Source organism: Hylobates moloch, unplaced genomic scaffold (genome assembly GCF_009828535.3).
Source record: "Hylobates moloch isolate HMO894 unplaced genomic scaffold, HMol_V3 SCAFFOLD_6, whole genome shotgun sequence".
NCBI lineage: Eukaryota > Metazoa > Chordata > Mammalia > Primates > Hylobatidae > Hylobates > Hylobates moloch.
Window position 1 is genome coordinate 120,340,499 of NW_026652281.1, and position 14,264 is coordinate 120,354,762.

Genomic DNA, 14,264 nt, shown 5'->3' on the forward strand with positions numbered 1-14,264 from the left:
CAGGCACTAAAATATCCTATCTAAATATATTCAAATCATGTTATATTCTTCTTTAAACAAAATTAAGAATGAGGCCATTTCTTTGAAGTGTCTCCAAAATAGAATGGTGTGTTTCTGGTTCACTTCGTTTTTTTTTTTTTTTTTTTTTTTTTCAGATGCTTAGGATTTGTTTATTTTTATAATCACCTTTATTAAGGTGTCACATACAGTAACATTTACTGTTTTCTAAGTCTATAATTTATGGTTTTTGTTAAATGAATATTCATGTAACTACTATCACAATCAGGAGAGAGGATATTTCCATCATCCCAAAAAGATGCCTCCTATGCCTTTAATTGCTTAGGACATAATTTTTTTCCTAATTTTAAGATCTTATAAAGGCATCTTTTAAAATTCAATCAAGTGTCGTTACAATTCTACCCATGTTTCCTACTAGAGTCAAAATTTTTTTACAATCTTAAAGTTTTTGTCCCATGTCTCTAATTCCTAATGTCATCTTGGCTGAAACCACAATTTCATATGACTCAGAGAAGACTGATCCAGAAACATTTTCTATAACCTTCCTGTCTGGCTTGCAGTAAGACTGGACAAAGCACTAGGCTTTCAAAAGTGAGTTCCATTCTGCCCACTCCACTCTATGACTATTTGGCTTGAAGAAGAAGACAGAAGTATGAATCTGCTTCTCTTACTAGGTCTCTAACATTTTTCATTGTCTCACCACAGAGTGCAGGCCTAGTGATTACTAGGTGTTTAAAAGATAATTTGTTGTTTTAAAAATTTTCAATCTCAAAAAAAATTTGAAAGAATTGTACAATGGATATATACTTTTTACCAATATTCACCAATTCTTAACATTTTGCCACATTTAATGATAAAGATGTACTTTTATAAACCAATGAAACAGTGATCTTTTTATTACTGGAGAAAAATTAATTATTGCATTTCATATTACATGATACAATGGTTTTCAATGTTGTATCTTCCTAAGGAATTTTCCTCTTACGTGCTGACTTTAGAACCAAAACTGCATTATGTAGCTAAAATGATTTTGTAGCCTTCTGCTTATAATTAGAGACTGCCCATTCCATTTTTGGTTGTGTTCTTAAGCAAATCTTCAAAAACATGGATGCTGGCAACCTGCTGTTTCTGGAATTCTACATATTAAAGTCCATTTTGCTTATCATCTATACAAGTTCATAAACATACTAGTACCTCTCTCTAAACTTTTCTTAATTTGCCTTTTCTCTAAAAAAGATGGCACTTAGAAATAAACTTAAATTGGGTGTTCGTTGTCTCTTTGTTATTCTTTATTATCTCTTACTTTTATTTATTTCAGCCAATAACAGTAGTAAATCTCAATGACAAATATGTTTAAACTAATTCACAGAGCAAAGTAACTTAAAATTTTTTTCTAGTTATCAATCTGGTTAGAAATTACATTTATCAAGTAATGTAGTTTGTTGCTAATGTTCTGTTTAGGAATAAAAGTTAAAAGGTAATAATACTGTAATGACAATTTCTTTTATAAATGTTACCTTAAGTAATTAAGCCAGTAAATCCAAATGATCCCCCTAAATTCTATCTTCAAATGAAGCTTCCTGGATCTTGCCAACTGTCTGCTTACCTAACAGGCTTAGTCAATAGGACAGCATTCCCACCACCCTAATTCTGGGAAAAGGCCCCAGGGTTTTACATTGTTCTCTGAACACTGTTAAGAAGAATTTGTAGATGCTTCCGTATTACAAGGCATTGATTCCCTGCTAGATTTGGGCGAGTGGACTGACTACATGTTGAAAGCCTGTAACAGAAGAATAACCTGAAATGACTTTGCTGTAGGTCCGGCACAGGCCACCCCGATTAATGGAAACTTGTGACTAATGTAGAGGAGCTGCTTTGGGCCAGAGTTTTCCAGAGAAGTAGGAAGGTCCTGGAACAGTGAATGGTGCAACAACGTGTTGGGGAAGCAAAAACTTCTCTGGCTTCTATTCTGAAGATACTCCTATTCTTGCTCAGCCAGTCTCTGTCACCTGACATCTATTTTTAGGGACCAGTTGTTTGTATATTAGTTTACAGAAAATGAGTGCATTGTTTAAAGGTGAGGACAGTATTCTGTAATGTTTCCCCAACTAATTATATATACACACATATGCATATATAGTATGTATTTATATTTTAAATAATAGTTTGTAGTACTTCGTAGTTTTAGCTCTCAATAACCCTGTCCACATCATCACCCCTGGATGTGGTCATACAGGCCGTGGCAGGTGGTTGATCAGGGAGCCTATCTATGGTGAAGCTGACATGTTTTAGGTCCCAGCTGTACCACTTCACAGCTTCTGTTACCTTGGGTAGGTGTCTACTACTTTGACCCCTGAGTTTCCTCATCATAAACTGGGGAGGATATCACCTGTGTGTGTGTTGTGACAATAAGATAACACATAGAAAATCTACTACAAGTTCCTCCTTCTAGCAGGCACTCAATACATGTTCCTTTTTCTTTTTCAGGAACACTGAAGATTTTATGAGTAAGTATTATATAAATGGAAGGTAGTATTAAGTCTAAATCCTAGGACCATATTCCCAAATTCTTAGATATTACAATGTATGCAAAACATGTTTAGGCCACTCAACTGTAAGCTACAGATGACAAAGGAAAGTAAAAATGAACAAATGGATTGAGAGTACAGTAGCTGAAAATCTGGAACCTTAATCAGGCTTTTGGCATCCCTTCAGGCAGTCGTTCTGGGCTACATCAGATAAGAACTGAGTACATGGAAAGCTGCCAGATGTACCATAGACATCGGTGAAAAAAATCAATTTTTGTCATACAAATAGGACTAAGATAGCCTATAATGAACACCACTGGAAAAAATGGATGAATGCTAAATGGTATTCAGTTGCAAGTTTGATATTGTTAAAAGGGCTAGAGTACAACAAAATGGTTAGAACTCAAGAGAAAGCCATATGGAATTGACATCTTTTATTAAGGATACATGGCAGAAGGAACCAAAAGCATACCATAGTAAGAGTGCATATTTCACCCCCTTTGAATGGGAAAGCTAAAATATCCTGGTCTTAAGGGCATCATTATCTGTAATAGTTATTGATTGCTCAATGTGTGTTCACAGCTGTGCCAAACATTCTGAGAATGTTAAGAGTTCCATTATGAACTATTGCTAGGGTGCTTGCTTTTAAGTGAGGAACCCTTGGAACAAAATGCCTTGTTCCAGGTGAGTACCTGAATGCTGGTGGTTCCCAATCAGAATGGCAAATGTAGTAGAAACCGAGTAATTCCTGAGGCTGAGTTTATGTTAGAGTTCAGAGAGAGAAAACCATGCATAAAGCTAGATATGTCTACTTAATTTTGTTGCAAGCAAAGCAATTGCTACAATGAGGATTACGGGTGAAAAAGTCATGGATGGATTATGAGTTAATCACACACCTTGAGAAGCATGTGAAATGTGCAGGTAAATTACACCCATTCATTCAGGCAGACGTTTCCTGGCACCTGAATGAAAGGCAAGCACTGTGAGGATCCAGTATCATGCTACAAATGATAACGAACCTTGAAACTCTGGTCTAGGATGGAGTACCAGAGTATTTTGTAGCCGCCTCTTGTGTCTCAGTACTATCACGAAGAGAATCAGCTTTACATACAGACAAATCTGGGTTCAAATCCTAGTTCCAGTGCTCTAATAGCTATAACAGTGGCTAGCTGACTTAACTTCTTTGAGTCTATTCCCTTATTAGTGCCATTTTAGGGGGTTTGTGTGGATTATATATATTAGAGTTATATAAAGCATTGTTACATACTTGGTGATCATCACACAATAGGTCTCTACCCTACCCCCAAGGATTATCTTCTTCCTTCCTGGAGGATCTTAGGGAAAGAGAAGTGCTACACTCTTCCCTGTGAGCCTGTAGAAGGTTAATGGTCCTCTAGAAACTTAAGTTCAGGTAATTATAGATTTCCTTTTCTGATATTACACCAAAATTTGACAATTTAGTTTTTTAAAGGTTTTAGTATTACAATGTGGAATCCAAAACTGTTATCAATGAACTTTTGATTGTTACATTGAAATCTGTCAGTCTATCTTGCCCTTTGAATGTATCTTTTACCCATGCATGATTTTGTATTATCATGCATTAGTCATCTGGAAAATACTGGTTCACTGAGTTAGGCAGATCTTTCAAATGTTGACATAGTTCATTATATAATATGAAAGGGTCACATTTGTCAAGTTCACAGTGGCAGATATAAGTCTTCAAAAATTCTGATTTTTGCTTGAAACCTATATTTTATCAATTGGCAACAAATACTTTAAGTTGTTTTCCTTAAAGTGCTAAGTTTACTTCAGTCATTTTTGGGAAAACATCGCCAAATACCCAAGGCTGAAAACCAGAGTTTTTCTCTCTCCTGGTATTCCATGAAAAAAAAGTAGGTTAACTCACAGTTTAATCTTATACACACTTTTCTTTGAGACAACTATCAAATGCTATATGTGATATAAGTGGATTATGCACCTTCTCATTTTGTCACACTGACATGAGAAAGATCACATGTATTTTAGGGTTGAAATTTAATGTAATTAATAATTTTTTTGCTTCTTCAAAGATTTTAAGTGCATGGCAGTGAATACAGTAACTACTGTACACTAAGATGCCAACAGTTTTACTCATCTTTGCTTTTGTACCATTATTGCAAATGTTGACATAATGAAATGGCAAATAAAGTATGTGTTACTGTGAAAATAGTCTGCCCTTTAAGGGGAGACTCCCAGGGCCCCATGGACCACACTGGAAGAATTGCTGTTATGGAGACTAGTAAGGTAAAGATTCTAAACCAGATAGGCTACAATTCATAACCTAACTCTACAATGTGATAGCTTGGTGACCTTTTAATCTTTCTCAATCTCGATTGCCCTATTGCTAATAGGAGTGGTAATGTACCTGACAAAAGGATACAGTATTGCTTACTAAATTAGAGGCTTTCCTGACAGAGAAAGGGGCAGAGTTGGTAAACTACTACCCAAATGACATGATTGGCTTCGTCTTCAATTTAAGTGAACTAATCAGCAATTTTTCAGTGTAATGCAAGAAATCTATTTGGGAGAAAAAAAAAACCAAAGATATTATCACCCCAGAAAGCAAGTGTTAATATGGAAAAAAATTCCAGAAATACAGCTGCTATAACTGGATTAATTTTTTACAACTACCAATAGAATGGGTACATTCCCACTGGCTTGTCAGTTTTTGTCCAAATACCATAACACAGTAGTTCTCAACAGAGAGCAATTTTGCTCTCTAGGAGACATTTGGCAGTGTCTGAAAACACTTTTGGTTATCACGGTTGGGGAAATGCTATTGGCATCTAAGTGAGAAGAGGTGAGGGATGCTGCTAACCAGCCTACCAGGCACAGGACAGCCCCCACCACAAAGAAGTATCCAGCTTCAAATGTCAATAATGCTGAGGATGAGAATACCTGGCCATAAAGCTTTAAGCAACATAAAGTGGAAAAGAAAAAGACCAGAAACATTTTAAAACCTAAACTATGCTTAAAAATGCAACAACTGCACTACTGAAGCAGCCCTAAACAGTCCATTCAAGACAAGTCCAAAAAGAGATTCAAAACAGAACTGAAGCCAAGCCACGGACTATATGGCTTCGTTATCAAGTACAGGATTGGCTTGAGCCAGTAATTTCTTTTTCCCTCTAGCGCTAGCACTAAAAGGTAGTTTTTACACATTAAAGTCACCTGCACTTTTCTTATCTTTGTTCATTAGGAAAAATGTAAATACTCAGCTGCACACACCAGGTGATTATATTTTCTGACTGCCCATTTATCTCTGCATTAGCTAAAGGATTACTGATTTGTTTGATAATAAGCTATGGAATAGTTTTCAAATCAAATAGAAAAATGCTTTAGGGGAAACCTTTCACAATATTTCTGTTAAATGGTTTTAGCAGAACACATTTTATCTTATTTAACAAGCCAAAGAAAGACTGATTATTCTCTTTGCTTTGCATTTATTGAGAGAGGTTTGTATTGGTTTCAACTTTAGGTTCTTATTAAGATAGTTCATCCAAACTCTGCATCATTTATATTCACTCCTCTTGGGGAGAGCGTTACAGCAACAAAACCTATACATTAATAGATCAAGAGAATGTTCAGTAAAGGATTTTTCAGACCTCTAAGACACCAGTGGCCTACTACTCAGTGTCTCTGGGCTTGGTTTCCCTGTCTGTAAAACGAAGGTCTTGATTTAATTAACTCCAAATAAGCTGACCATATCTTGCAAGATGGGTTTGGGGATGGAAAAGTGGAGAGGAAAACACTTAGACCTGTAAAGGGTTTCTTAGGTCCTGTGTATTTATTTGTAGAGAGAATATAATCATGTTATCTATGCTACTTAAAGTCTAATCTGTTTCACAGAAATAATGTATTTCTTTCTCATCGGAAGAATTAATCCAGTTTGGTCACTGTGTTTGGGTAACTTATTTCCTAACAGCTGTATCCTTTTTGGCTCTTCAAACCAAGTGTCAAAGATGGAGAAAAACAGAGTAAGTCTTGAGACCCCAAGCACTCCCCCTTAGGCTATGTGTTCTCAGTTCTGTTTGCTCAGGCTTGCATTAGGGGATGCGAGTTTTAAGCAGAAGCAATAATAGTACATTGAATGGTAAACAGAATACCAAGAACAAGTATGATAAGAAAGACTAAACACTTTTTCATCACATAGTTATTTCTAGAATGAAGACTGGATTTTGTTCCCACCTTATGGTTCCTCACACATAAGAGCATACAAGGATAATAGACGGTTCATAATTCAGAATTATGAACATGATGTCTTCAAAGAAGGCAAGAACATGTTGGAGACAATAGTGCAGTTACCGCCTTTTTCCAACAAGGTATCTTGAGCATCTTTGAAATGCCATTTGTGTTCACCTCAAGTACAACAGTAACTTATTTCTAAATATTTTATTCGATTCTTAAAGAGATATTTGAATTTCTCTCACTATGTTTAGTAACCCAGACTTACATGCAGAGATTTTGCCAATTCTAACCCATCTTCCACATCCTATTTATTACTCCCTGTAACACTGTGTCAGGACCTTTTCCTTCCCATCCACTCTGACCACCGCCATTCTAATGCATGCCTTCTCTCACCTCTTGCTTTAACCACTGCAATGGTTGACACTAAGTAGTCCTTCTGGCACTGGCTTCTCTTTCCATTCTATCCCCCACACACTGCTAAAACTCTTTTTCTCAACATGATTAAAAATCTGAAGGGCTCCTCCACTGTTTATAGTACAAGCTCAATATGGTCCATAATTTGGTTTTTTTAATTTTTCCAGTCATATGTCTTATCATTCCCCTACATAATCCATGTAGTTTCTTTATCACTACAGGGATCCTGGATTCTACAAATATTTATCAAGTACCTATGATAGGAGTAGCTTTTGCTAAGATCTGTTTTCCCTGCCTGAAGTGTCCACCATGGTATTCCTGATCCATGACAGCTTCTAGACTTCCTAAAACACTGCCATATAGCACTTTGCACAGATGATGCTATGTTACCTTTTGATGTATATGTATCCTGTTTCTATCAATAATTTCTTTTAGGTAGGGCCCATGTCTTGGGTCTCCCCATATCGCCAGCATCTTGTACAAAGTTCAGTATATGTTCACTTATTTTGCTTATTTATACTTTCTATCTTAATCTGTTTTGCAAAAGAACTCTGAGACAGCTAACATGGTAAATATTTATGAGATTATAATCAGAATACAGGTATAACCTCACCATTACTTGGCACTATTATGCAAGCTCTTTCTTTGTATAGATTATCCCATTTAATCCTCTCCACAGACCTATGAGGTGGGTACTATTTTCAGCATTTACAGATGAAGAAACAAGATTTAGAAAAGTTGAGTTGCCTAAAGTGATCTAAGTAACTAGTAAAGTCAGGGTTCAAACCCAGGTCTTTCTGACACCAACATCAGTGTTCTTAAGCAATCTTCTTCCTTCTCCACTATGATAAAGTGTCAGAACTGAGAAGCTGAGGTATATCCAGGCCTCCAACTTGAGAGATAACGCTTTCTACTTTGTAGGCTGAAGTTTGATGTCTTGGTGACATAATGCAAAAAAGGTGGCAATTTTTTTCTGTTTTCTGTGCCTGCTTCCACTCATGACCTGCAAAGGAAGATTTTTGCCCAAATAGGGATTGCCAGACTAGGTCAAATAGGTAAAAACATTTGTCTTAAAATTGTGTGACAATCTGTGTCATTTGACCAAATTTTCAAATGTTCCTCAAACTAATGTGTATCTCATATTGCATAATTAGCAGTTCCTAAATCCTAAAAAGACATTTATAAAAACAAATGGAAATGCAGAACAGTTGTGTCTATATTCATATCAATATAAAGGAAGGAAAAGGAACCCTCACAACCAATCTCAACCTGATTTAAAGCCACATTACCCTTTCCTTCCCTCAAAGGCAAAGGCTTAATTCTTTAATTCTTAGATTCTCACATTAACATGAGAACTTCTTGGTTTCTCTGTCATGCCAGTATACTAGACAAGTTTCTTTTGCTATCTGAATTTCCCTCAGGTGTTGATGCTGCTGCTCTCACTTCACACTCAGGTCCCTACATATCCACTGAAACAATTTAAAGGAATAATCTTAGGTACAGGACTCCCCACTTATCTGTGGTTTCACTTTTGACAGTTTCAGGTACCTGCAGTCAACCACAGTTTGAAAACATTAAATGGAAAATTCCAGAAATAAACAATTAATAAGTTTTAAATTCTGTGCAATTCTGAGTAATGAAATCTTATGCCCTGGAACATGAATCATCCCTTTGTCCAGCATATCCACATTGGAGACACTCCCTGCCGGTTAGTCCCTTACTAGCCATCTGTATTAGTTGTTTTCACGCTGCTGATAAAGACATACCTAAAACTGGGAAGAAAAAGAGGTTTAATTGGACTTACAGTTCCACATGGCTGGGGAAGCCTCAGAATCATGGCGGGAGGTGAAAGGTACTTCTTACATGGTGGTGGCAAGAGAAAAATGAGGAAGAGGCAAAAGTGGAAACCCCTGATAAACCCATGAGATCTTGTCAGTCTTATTCACTATCATGAGAATAGCACAGGAAAGACCAGCCCCCATGATTCAATTACTGCACCCCCACCCCCAGGTCCCTCCCACAACACATGGGAATTCTGGGACATACAATTCAAGATGAGATTAGGGTGGGGACACAGCCAAACCGTATCGTTCCGCCTCTGGCCCCTCCAAATCTCATGTGCTCACATTTCAAAACCAATCATGCCTTCCCAACAGTCCCCCAAAGTCTTAGCTTATTTCAGTATTAACCCAAAAGTCCACAGTCTAAAGTCTCATCTGAGACAAGGCTAGTAAGTCCCTTCTGCCTATGAGCCTATAAAATCAAAAGCAAGCTAGTTACTTCCAGATACAAGGGCTGGAGGGATGGGGGGGCAGGGGGTAGGGGGGAGTCACAGGTTAAATACAGCTATTCCAAATGGGAGAAATTGGCCAAAACAAAGGGGTTACAGGGCCCATGCAAGTCTGAAATCCAGTGAGTTAGTCAAATTTTAAAGCCCCAAAATGATCTCCTTTGACTCCAGGTCTCACATCCAGGTCATGCTGCTGCAAAAGATGGATTCCCATGGTCTTGGGCAGCTCCACCCCTGTGACTTTGCAGGGTACAGCCTACCTCCCGGCTGCTTTCACAGGCTGGCACTGAGTGTTTGTGGCTTTTCCAGGTACATGGTGTAAGCTATCGGTGGATCTACCATTCTGGGGTCTGGAGGATGACGGCTCTCTTCCCACAGCTCCACCGGGCAGTGCCCCAGTAGGGATTCTGTGTGAGGGCTCCAATCCCACATTTCCCTTCTGCACTGCCCTAGCAGAGGTTCTCCATGACAGCCCTGTCCTGCAGTAATACTTCTGCCAGGGCATCTAGGTGTTTCCATACATCTTCTAAAATCTAGGCAGAGGTTTCCAAACCTCAGTTCTTGACTTCTGTGCACCCACAGGCTCAACATCATGTGGAAGCTGCCAAGGCTTGGGGCCTCCACCCTCTGAAGTCACAGCCTGAGCTCTACATTGGCTCCTTTCAGCCACAGCTGGAGCAGCTGGGACACAGGGCACGAAGTCCCTAGCCTACATACAGCATGAGGACCCTGGGCCTGGCCCACGAAACCACTTTTTCCTCCTGGGCCTCTGGGCCTGTGATGGGAAGGGCTGCTGTGAAGGTCTCTGACATGGCCATGAAGACATTTTCCCCATGGTCTTGGAGATTAACATTAGGCTACTTGCTACTTATGCAAATATCTGCAGCCAGCTTTAATGTCTTCTCAAAAAATGGGTTTCTCTTTTCAACTGCATTGTCAGGCTGCAAATCTTCTGAAGTTTTATGCTGTTTCCCTTTTAAAACAGAATGCTTTTAACAGCACCGAAGTCACCTTTTGAGTGCTTTGCTGCTTAGAAATTTCTTCCACCAGATACCCTAAATCATCTCTCTCAAGTTCAAAGTTCCACAAATCTCTAGGGCAGAGGCAAAATGCCGCCAGTCTTTTTGCTAAAACATAACAATAGTAACCTTTGCTCCAGTTCCCAAAAAGTTCCTAATATCCATCTGAGACCACCTCAGCCTGGACCTTATTGTTCATATCACTATCAGCATGTTGGTCAAAGCCATTCAATTTGTTTCTAGGAGGTTCCTAACTTTCCCACATCTTCCCATCTTCTTCTGAGTCCTCCAAAGTTCCAAAGTTGCTTCCACATTTTTGCATATCTTTTCAGCAACACCCACTCTACTGGTACCAATTTACTGGATTAGTCCATTTTCATACTTGTGATAAAGACATACCCAAAACTGGGAACAAAAAGAGGTTTAATTGGACTTAGAGTTCTACATGGCCGAGGACGCCTCAGAATCATGGCAGGAGGCGAAAGGTACTTCTTACATGGTGGTGGCAAGAGAAAAATGAGGAAGAGGCAAAAGGGGAAACCCCTGATAAACCCATCAGATCATGTGAGACTTATTAACTATCACGAGAATAGCAAGGGAAAGACCAGACCCTGTGATTCAATTACCTCCCCCTGGGTCCCTCCCACAACACATAGGAATTCTGGGAGATACAATTCACCCTAAGATTTTGGTGAGAACACAGCCAAACCGCATCATTATCTCTGTTACCAGTTGGACTGCCACAGTATCACAGTGCTTGTGTTCAAGTAACCCTTATTTTACTTAATAATAGCCCTAAAGCACAAGAGTAGTGATGCTGGCATATTGCTACAATTGTTTTATTTTATTATTAGTTACTATTACTCTTTTACTCTTCCTAATTAATAAATTAACCTTTAACCATAGGTATGTATGTATAGGAAAAACAATATACATATAGGATTTGGGATTATCTGTGGTCTGTGGTTTCAAGCATACACTAGGGGTTTTGGAACCTATCCTCCATGAATAAGGGGTGGGGGCTGCTATATTTAGTAAATAATGAAAACATTGGTAAGCTTACCCCTAGAAGATCAAGGAGGAAAGAGTTTTTAAAATTATATAAAAATTATATAGCAGACATCTGCAATACAGCCAGTTAGATAAAAAATTTAAGACTGAAAAAAGTTTTCAGTAGGTGAAACAAAATATCTCTTTTGCAATAATAATCATACTAGAAACTACTGACTTGTAATTCTGTGTGTCAAGCTGCATGACTAGGTACAGTACATAAATAAATTATCTCAAATAATTTTTACTGAGTCCATTTTACAGATAAGAATACAAAAATTGGGCCTTTTATTTGCCCAAAGTCACATTATAAGGCAACACCTGGATCTGAATTCAGCTCTGCCTAATTCCAAATTCTATGCACCTCATAACCTTGTGACTGTTGCCTAGCAAGGGCCTGCAGAGTAACATCCATTAAGCTTGACGGAATTTTTTAAGATTATGTGGGTCACTTAACAGACAGTCTTAAGGTAAGGTTAAACATCAAAGTTAACTTCTGTTTTCCACCTATCCTGCCCCTTCTATCCTTCATATCACAATGGAGCACAAATTATAATTAAGAGATACAAAAGCATTCAGTCACTTCCATTTTTTCCTTTAGATAGTTACTGTATTAAGTCTTAAATGAACATATTGGCATTCCAAATTATTAAGATAATGTCATGCTGGTCATTAAACTCACAGTTCTGCATGGCTGGGGAGGCTTCAGGAAACTTATGATCATGGTGGAAGGGGCAGGGGAAGCAAGACACATCTTACATGGTGGCAGGAGAGAGAAAGAGCACAGGGGAAACTGCCACATTTAAACCATCAGCTCTCCTGAGAACTCCCTATCACAAGAACAGCATGGAAAAAACTCCCCCCATGATCCAACTGCCTCCCGCCAGGTCCCTCCCCCAAAACATGGGGGTTACAATTCATGATTAGATTTGGGTGGGGACACAGAGCCAAACCATATCATTTTGCACTTGACCCCTCTCAAATCCCATGTCTTTTTACATTTTAAAACCAATTATGCCTTCACAATAGTCCCCCAAAGTCTTATTACAGCATTAACTCAAAAGTCCAAGACCAAAGTCTCATCTGAGATGTGGCAAGTCCTTTCCACATATGAGCCTATAAAATCAAAAGCAAGTTAGTTACTTCCAAGATACAATGAGGGAACAGGCATTGGGTAAATGTTCCTGTTCCAAATGGGAGAAATTGGCCAAACCAAGGGCCACAGGCCCCATGAAATCTGAAACCCAGCTGGGAAGCCCTTAAATCTAAAAGCTCCAAAATCTCCTTTGACTCCATGTCTCACATTCAGGGCACACTGAAGTAAGGGGTGGGCTTCCATACCCTTGGGTAGCTCTGCCCCTGTGGCTCAGCAGGGTACCCCTGTGGCTTTCACAGGCTGGCATTCTGTGGCTTTTCCAGGCGCATATTACAAACTGTCAGTGAATCTACCTTTCTGGGGCCTGGAGGACAGTGGCCCTCTTCTCACAGCTCCACTAGGTAGTGCCCCAGTGGGGACTCTGTATGAGGGATCCAACCCCGTATTTCCCTTCTGCACTGCCCTAGCAGAGGTTCTCCATGAAGGCTCTGCCTCTGTGGCAGACTTCTGCCTGGACATGCAGGCGTTTCTATATATCCTCTGAAATATAGGCACAGGTTCCCAAACCTCAACTCTTGCCTTCTGCGCACCTGCAGGCCCAACGCCACGTGGAAGCTGCCAAAGCTTGGGGCTTGCAGCCTCTGAAGCAATGGTGCGAGCTGTAACTTGGCCCCTTATAGCCACAGCTGGAGCTGGAGCTGGAGCAGCAGGGATGCAGGGCACCATGTCGTGAGGCTGTACAGAGCAGCAGAGCCCTGGGCAGGAAACCATTTTTCCCTCCTAGTTCTAAGGCCTGTGATGGGAGGGGCTGCCCCGAAGATCTCTGCCATGCCCTGGAGACATTTTCTCCATTGTCTTGGTGATTAACATTCGGCTCCTTGTTACTTATTACTTGTTACTTATTACTACTTGTTACTTATTCAGATTTCTGCAGCTGGCTTGAATTCCTCCCCAGAAAATGGGGTTTTCTTTTCTACTACATGGTCAGGCTGCAAATTTTCCAAACCTTTATGTTCTGCTTCACTTCTAAACCTAAGTTCCAATTTCAGACCATATCTTTGTGAACGCACATGATTGAACGCTTTTAGAATCAGTCAAGTCACCACTAGCATGCTTTGCTGCTTAGAAATTTCTTCTGCCCGATACCCTAAATCATCTCAAAGTTCATCAGTTCTCTAGGGCAGGGGCAAAATGCTGCCAGTCTTTTTGCTAAAGCATAGCAAAAATAACCTTTGCTCCAGTTCCCAGTAAGTTCCTCATCTCTGAGACCATTTCAGCCTGGACTTCATTGTCCACATCACTATCAGCATTTTGGTCAAAAGTATTCAAAACAAGTCTCTAGGAAGTTCCAAACTTTCCTATATCTTCCAGTTTTCTTCTGAGCCCTCCAAACTGTTCCAACCACTGCCTGTTACCCAGTTCCAAAGTCGCTTCCACATTTTCAGGTTATCTTTATAGCAGTACCCAACCCTGCCAGTACCAATTCTCTGTATTAGTCAGTTTTTACACTACTATAAAGAATATCTGAGACTGGGTAATTTATAAGAGAGGTTTAATTTACTCAGAGTTCTGCATGGCTGGGGAGGCCTCAAGAAACATACAATCATGGCAGAAGGCAAAGA

At 39.3% G+C, this 14,264-nt stretch overlaps 1 protein-coding gene across 10 annotated transcripts in view; it reads right to left on the reverse strand.

Annotated features, from left to right (window-relative positions):
• The window catches only part of NR3C1 (nuclear receptor subfamily 3 group C member 1), a 468,091-nt gene that overhangs the window by 36,065 nt on the left and 417,762 nt on the right, over positions 1-14,264 (reverse strand). The gene's annotated exons all lie outside the window — the stretch shown is intronic.